The following is a 7,590-nucleotide window of genomic DNA, read 5'->3' on the forward strand; positions in this document are numbered from 1 at the left end:
TGCTGCATGCACCCTGGGAGGGAGGGGGGCGTGCGCCTGTGGATCTGTGCGGCATGGGGTGCGCTGCAGCTGTGGCATAGAGCTGAAGCCAGGGCTGCATGGGACTTTTCTTGCCGGGGGCTAGGCTTGGAGTGGGCTCCAGAGGCGCTGGGAGAAGGCTGCAGCCACCCCAAAATTTCACTGCATCTCCACTCCCAGCCCTGTGCTGCCTCCTGATGCAGCCCTGGCTCAGCACCCTGCCTCCACCCAAGTGCCAGGAAAAGCTGCAGCTGTGTGGGGTGAGAGACAGCGGTGCTGCAGCAAAATTTGGGGTGGCTGCAGCCTCCTCCCAAGCACTGCCAGAGCCTGCTCTGAGCCGAGTGGCCCATGAGAAAAACAGTGCAGAGCTGGCTCCAGCTCCACCTCCACCTCACAGCTGCTACCCATCTCACATTTCACAGATCCAGGAGCACATGCCCCCCACCCTCGGGGGGGGGGGGGGTGGTAAGCAGAGGTGGGAGCTGCCCCCACCCCATGAGCTATGGCTCCGTCCTGCACACCTCCCCCCTCCACGCTCCTTGGGCAGTGCCTGTCCCTGCCCCCTCCCTCACTGCAGGGGGTGTTGATCTGCCCCCTCCATGCCTCTTCCCTCCCGCCTCCTGCCTCCCCTTCCGCCACACCCGACTTACCACCTGGAGGCAGCTGTACTGGATATCGGATCTGTATCTGCTGCTATACCTCCTTAAATATTGGCATCAGCCCCCAAAAATCTCCACTGGTGTACCCCTAATTTTTTCTAATGTAAATTCCAGATACGTTACCTAAATCTATTTAAAAAGTGTACTGTGCAAATACAAGAAAAAGATAAGCAAATTTAAGACTCAGGATACACTGAACAAAACATATATTGTCAAATGTTTCAGTTATTTGAATTTGAAAAGAGACCCTTTTTGACATACTTCTGACATATCATCTTCCATTCAAAAGGACTTTATCACCAGTCAATATCATGCAGCTACCTTAGGGAAAAAAAATGTAATACCCACTTTTTCAGCAACTAACGACACAACATACATTTGAAACAATAAGTAAAATATACAAGTGAAACTGCAAAGAACATCTTCACTAAAAGGCAGCTACTGGACCTGGCTACACTTATGGGACTATTAACATGTTCCTTGTTATATATAGAGACCAGGCATTTTTAAGGACCAGTGGCACCCCGGCATTTTTTTTTTTTTTTTTTTTTAAAAGAAGTGGCAAATCTACATTATCCACTCACACTTAGGTGCTAGTCTGCACATTTAGTGTGCTACTGCATCCCAGCTATCAGACCCTAAGAGTCCTAGTTTCATGACCAACAGAGTCAGAATGTCAAAGTAACTTCATTAAAGACATAAATATATGTAAACGAACTAACAACTAAAACAAACACAGTTTTTAGCAAGAAAATATGGTTTCATCAAAACCTTCAGAGGGAAAATGTAAATTAAATATTTTTTCAGTTTTCGACAGTTGATAAAATATTTTTGAGTTGTCTTTTAAAAAACTTCACTGTCAATTCCACTGGTCAAGTTGAGTCAATCACAAATGTAGCCTTCATTTGAATATCCAAAATGTTTAAAAAATATTTCTTCTCTGTTCTGATTTGGTACAGAAACATATTTCTAAAGGTTATCTATCATGCAGGAGATTTAAAAACTACTATTTCATGCCTAACTCTCAGGTTACGCCTATGTATTTTACAAGAAAACGTTAATGGAAATTGGTAGACAAGGTAGAAGAAGAAAGGAAGCTACAGTCAAGTAGTTTTCACACATTATCTCATGTTAAATACTAGGGTCAAATAAAATTCCACATAGTCTAAAGGAGCTTCTTCTCACTAAGCACACAAACACATACTGTGTACTGAAAAATAACAGGGTATTTTTCCAAATTACGTCTACTATATAGATAGCCCTAACAAACAGATCTGCAACCCTATTTCTTACTATGATCTTCATGACACATACCATTTTCATTTTAAATATTATTTCTGTCATCCAAAGTTTAAAAATACCCACACTCAAACCTCTCTCAGTCAAATTTTATGCAGGGTCTCTCAAGTCAACAGAAGCCCCTTTTATGTAACAAAGCCCATTTTCTCCACCTTACAGTAGCTTAATCAGGCAGCCCTTTCCTTTACAGCAGAGGTTAGCAACCTACACACAGCCTGCAGGGCAGATCCACCCTCAGTGAAATCCAGTTGGCATTTTACTAAGGGTACACTGATTCCCCAACCGCTTGATCTAGTCTGTATTTTGCTAATGGCATACTACATCTCCAGCTGCTCCAGCCCAGAGGCTCCAGCCCATGTGGAGAGATGTTCTTTTCACATTGCAGCCTCTCCTCAGTCCCTGGAGAAAGCAGAGGGGAATGGCAGCCCACAACACCAACCACCATTGCAAGCTGTGGCCTGCAACTGCAAAAGATTGTCCACCTCCGCTTTGCAGGAAAACAACTGCCTAAAAATTGGAGATCTGAGCACTAAAAGATCAGCTATATGGGATGAATACTAAGTGTAATGCAGGATGGTACAGAAATACAGTGCAAATCTTTCCTTCTCTAAAATAATGTTAAAATCAGCTTCTCTGAAGGATCATTTACACATCTTAGATGAAAGGATATGAGGACAAGTTACACACTCAGCAATGCTGCACAACAGGGAAGATTAGTAAAACCTCAAAACTCCTGCATAGTGTCAAAGTGTTAGAGAAATCCATAAAGACTAGTACCACCCCTGAAATCTGTTTTAAAACAGATATGTAAAACGTTACTGCTTCAGGTGAACATCATCTAATTACTTCTAAGTAACATGCATCTCCTTTAAAGAGGTATTTGACTGATCCACTGAAGCTTTTCTATAGTTTTCAGAAGGAATACTCTTTAAAAGATACTTTCACCTTGGCTGCTTGCTGAGTACGTTATGATGAATGGTTAGTGTAAATTAGCTTTTAGAGCATGGGGCAAAGAAATTTGATCATTAAGATTTTTAAATTTAGCAGACAGCTATACCAAAAATTGTGACAAAAAGGTTGAATACAAACAGACTAGCAATAACACCAAAAAGGTTAGCAGTGTGACAATTAGCCATTGTAAATCTTTAGCAAGGTTTGGGGCACTATTTCCATCACTTTCAGATTTTCAAATGAAACTTCGATGCTTTACCAAAATGTATCCGTTCATCAGCAAGCGATGGTGGATACTGCAGCTATTCTAGTCTAAACACAGCTACTGAAATTGAAAGCATGAATACTGGGAAGTTCTATGGTCTGTTTTGAAAGAGGTCAAATTGGCCAACTGCAAGTTCCATCTGGCCTTAAAATCTTTGTCCTATATTCTGTGTCAGAGTTAAATTTTGTTAGTTGTTTCTTCCTGTTGCTGTTGTTGGCAGTAGTGTTTTTAAATACCATATGTGGGCTATTTCTTTCTTGTATTGCAGTCATTTTGAGAGAAATCCACACACCCATTTCCAAACAACTGGGACTTTTCCTACTGCGCAGTTAAATAATTGTCACCCATAACAAAAAAATATTTTTGGTAACATGCAAAGAAAAAGGAAAATTGTGAAAAGGAATTTTATTTTCTATGATAACTTCTAAAAAATAGTTTATTGTCCTGTTAATGGTATTATACACAGATATCACTGCTTTTTTGATTCTTTTTCTAAATAAAAGGAACTTTTCGCAAACTTTTCCTTATCTCAGAAAATACACCAAATCGTATTTAGGAAAAACTGAGGTGCAGACATGGCTCTAAAGTAAAAACACATTTTATTAACTGCTCTTTTAGGGTGACTTTAAAAACTGTACCAATTTGGCTAATGGTCCGCTAGCATAGGGAAACTATTCTCCCTTCCTTAAACTTCTGTCATTTGTTTATAAATGTAAAAAAAAAAAAAAAAAAAATCCCTCCCCTAAAAACTTATTTAAACCTCCCTATTCCTCATGTGCTACAATCACATTTTCTCACCTGAATAAGACCAGAGTGGTCATATTTCAGAGCCTGTAAATACTACTTGGTCATAAGTGGTGTTAACAGTCAGGAACACTCATCTGCCCCAAATAACTGTGTACAACTTCCTATCCCATGTCAGCTACACAGTCTCCTCCATGGGTAATTCAGAGCATTTTTCCTAAACTTGCCATCTGACCCAGAAAACAGACTTTTTTAAAGTCTGGGTGGACCTGGTCTCCTGAAGTGTATAAAACAAAAATACAAGACTGCTTGGAATTATTTTAAATTTGCTATAGTTCTGAAAATGAAATAAGCAGAAAGATCCATTTTACAAACTTACCCAAAAAGATAAGAATGGCCTCCACTTTATGATGACTCTGTCCCCAAAACATAATTTAATTGTTGATCGTCAGCGTTCATTTATACACAAATGACTGGAGAGGTTTTGAAATAATCATCATATAATGTATGCAAGACTTCACTTTTGTTAAACTGTGAGTTTCATCTTCATGCAAAGGAGAGGGAATCCAATTGTCACAAGTAAAAAACTATTTAAAAACAAAAAAAAACTGTAGGAAAACAGCACCTACAAAATATAATCTAAATAAAAGTGTTTAAATACTTAAGTTGCTTTATTTGTAATATCAATCTCTCCAACGAAAAGATGTGAATGGTGTGTATAAAAGTGAGGAGACCTCTACACAAAAAAGAAAAACACAGAAGACAACCTTACTTTGAGTGACTAATTAAAACACAAGGCAGAATCAGTAATATATACAGAAATATTCATATATAAAAATCATGTACAGATACCACTTTTAGCTCTACCTAGTAACTACCCCGATGGACCATCTCCCAAATAGATAATTCCCCTCTCTAGCATCAGAATGCCATCTACACCAGTGGTTCTCAACCTGGTGCCACAGCACCCCGGGGTGCCTTGAGATCCTGTTGAGGGTGCCATGGGGCACTGCTAGCAACGTTAGGTTTACAAATAGGATTCACAGGATAAACCCAGAGGTTTCAAATAGGAATCCATAGCGTTCTGACATAACATTCTGATGTATCATGGATTTTCTGAGTTCCCCGCAATAGAAAAATTGTCTGTAACCAAAAAATGAGTGAAAACTTAGTAAAAACAAAGAGCTAGCATTGTCTGAGGAGTTTCTCAAGTCTAAAAATGCTGAGTACTCTACAGGCAGTCCTCGACTTACAATGTTTCGAGTTACAATGTTTCACACTTACAACATTTATAAATTGACACAGTTTCAACTTTCTCATGTCAATTTTGACTTTACAATGCTTGATCCAATGCCACGCCACACCACTGAATAAGTTTGCTGCATCACTCATCCCCCTGGAGAACATCTGTCCAAACATCCTTAGACACTTGCTTTAAGAAAGCAAACAAAATTCCAGAGAAACCTGCAGCCAAGACTCTTAAGACAACTCCAGCCAAGATCCTTTCAAAAAGTCCAGCAAATCACCTCAAAGACATCCTTCCAAATCAATATGATTGCTATTTAGAATATAAATACATTAATGTAACTATATTACTCATCTATAATTGATTGAGCATAAAATTCTGGGTTATTTTTGCTGAAGATAGGGTATCGGGCCTTGATTCGGGAACTAATCCCCCATTTATAACATTGTTTCCTGTGGGAAAAACTGGTTCCAAGTTACAATGTTTCAACTTAAGACACAGTTTTCAGAAACCAATTGTGTTGCAAGTCCAAGGTCTGCTTGTACTAAGGCTAGAGGGGGTTGACAGAGGCCTCAACTTCCTCCCACGGTAATTTTACCTGTAAAAGAACAATCCCCATCAGGATTAGAGCCAACCTTACAAAACAGAATATGTAGTTAGTGTGCCAACTATAAAGATGAGAGAGGTAAGGAACTTTTTAAATCCCTCCTTAGGGAAAAAACTATAGTACTGAAGATATTTAAACAACCAAGCTAAAAAAAACAAACTTACCTCAGCATTTAGACAAACTAAAAAACCCATTAAGGTTACAATCCAAATCTGCCTTTGGTTGTTGCATCTCCAATAACCAGAACTGAGCTTCAAGCCTCTGGGCCAAATCGACTGTGTTGGGTCATTCCAGATTTATGCTAGTTTAATTCCACTGGCATAGAAGGGTAATGCAGTTGTGAAATCCAGCCTTTCCCCGTTATCACAACCCCCTTTTACTAAGGCAGTACTCAGAATGAGAATCCATTTTTAGACAACATAATGTAAATGTTAACTCTTCCAATGATGGGCTAGACTCCACATTATAATAAAGAGTTGCTTAAGTTAATTACAACTTGGCTGCAAGTGGAAAGGAACAAGGTTATTTGAGTGATTGTGATATATTTTGCTAGATCAACTGAACAGCTGGAAAAATTGTTCTTTGCAAGCTTTTGGGCACAGGCATCCTTCTTCAGGCAGACAGAGAGAGTCTGCTGGCCTTTTCCAATTATTCAGTTGGTGTAATAAAAAATATCATATTTACCCAAATAACTTTGTCTGCCTGTATCCTTAGACCAACACAGCTACAACGAACACCCAAGAAACAAGTGTGACACACACAAAATTGGCAAACAAGTGGTGTGCAAAATAAAGAAAGAAAGAAAGAAAAAGCCTTCTTGAGAAGTAAAACATGGAGGGGGCAGGAAAAGGAACTAGCATAAAACAGCAATCAACACAGGCAGTCCCAGGGCAGGACACACACAGATTATGCTCGCTAATAAATTATAGTAATGATACTACAGTAATGAGGGCTATGTAAACTTCCTAAAACTGATTTAGGCTGTTTATAATAAAGCAAAAGTTTTTTAAAAGGTCCAAAGTGCCATGAAGAATAAAATGCTAAACTTCTGAGAACCTCCAGCCTGTCAGTCTTCCCTACAGCACAGGATGGATGGTATTACAGAACTTTGTCAACAAAAAAAAGTCAGTGCTGCCAAGAGTATTTAAGATGTTCTCTTTTTTCTCAGGACTAAGGATATTTATACCCAAAGCTAAATTGCCTCTGAACTCACATTAATGTTATTCTTACCTAATTTTAGTTTGTCTTTTCATAAAAGCTTTCATATCAAAATGTACAGTTTTTTAGCAGCTGCATTTGCTTTCCATGTGTAAAACACAAGTGTTTCATTTTACCACTCTTTTCCGCTAGCCATTTCTTTAGTAGGAAAAAATGCTACAAAGCACCATCACCTGCTTGGGGATCACCATGTTAAAATGATCTGTTTAAGATTACTTGGGGGGGGGGGAAGAACCCTGGCAAAACGTTGCAAAGAAAAGCAGGCAAAATACAGAAAAATTCAACATATTTACACAAACCAGTCTGAGTGTGTGAATATTTAAAAAACAAGAGAGACCAGACTGGAAAATGGGACAGTGTTTTATAAACCCAGCTGAGAATGTAAGTGATGGGGGATGGGGCATTGCTGAGACTAGGGGGTCAGTGGGCACAACCGTTGGAGGCCTCAAATGCCTCTACACGAATGCTCGAAGTATGGGGAAGAAGCAGGAGGAACTTGCCCTCCTCCTAGCTGTCACCAGCCCTGACATAGTGGGGATCACAGAAACGTGGTGGGACTCATCGCATGACTGGGCGGTGAGTG

General features: G+C 39.6%; 1 protein-coding gene across 1 annotated transcript in view; it reads right to left on the reverse strand.

Moving 5' to 3' along the window:
* Window positions 1-7,590, reverse strand: part of CEP85L (centrosomal protein 85 like) — a 190,147-nt gene that overhangs the window by 93,739 nt on the left and 88,818 nt on the right. The gene's annotated exons all lie outside the window — the stretch shown is intronic.

Source organism: Crocodylus porosus, unplaced genomic scaffold, assembly GCF_001723895.1.
Source record: "Crocodylus porosus isolate Cpor-Errol unplaced genomic scaffold, CroPor_comp1, whole genome shotgun sequence".
NCBI classification, from domain to species: Eukaryota; Metazoa; Chordata; order Crocodylia; family Crocodylidae; genus Crocodylus; species Crocodylus porosus.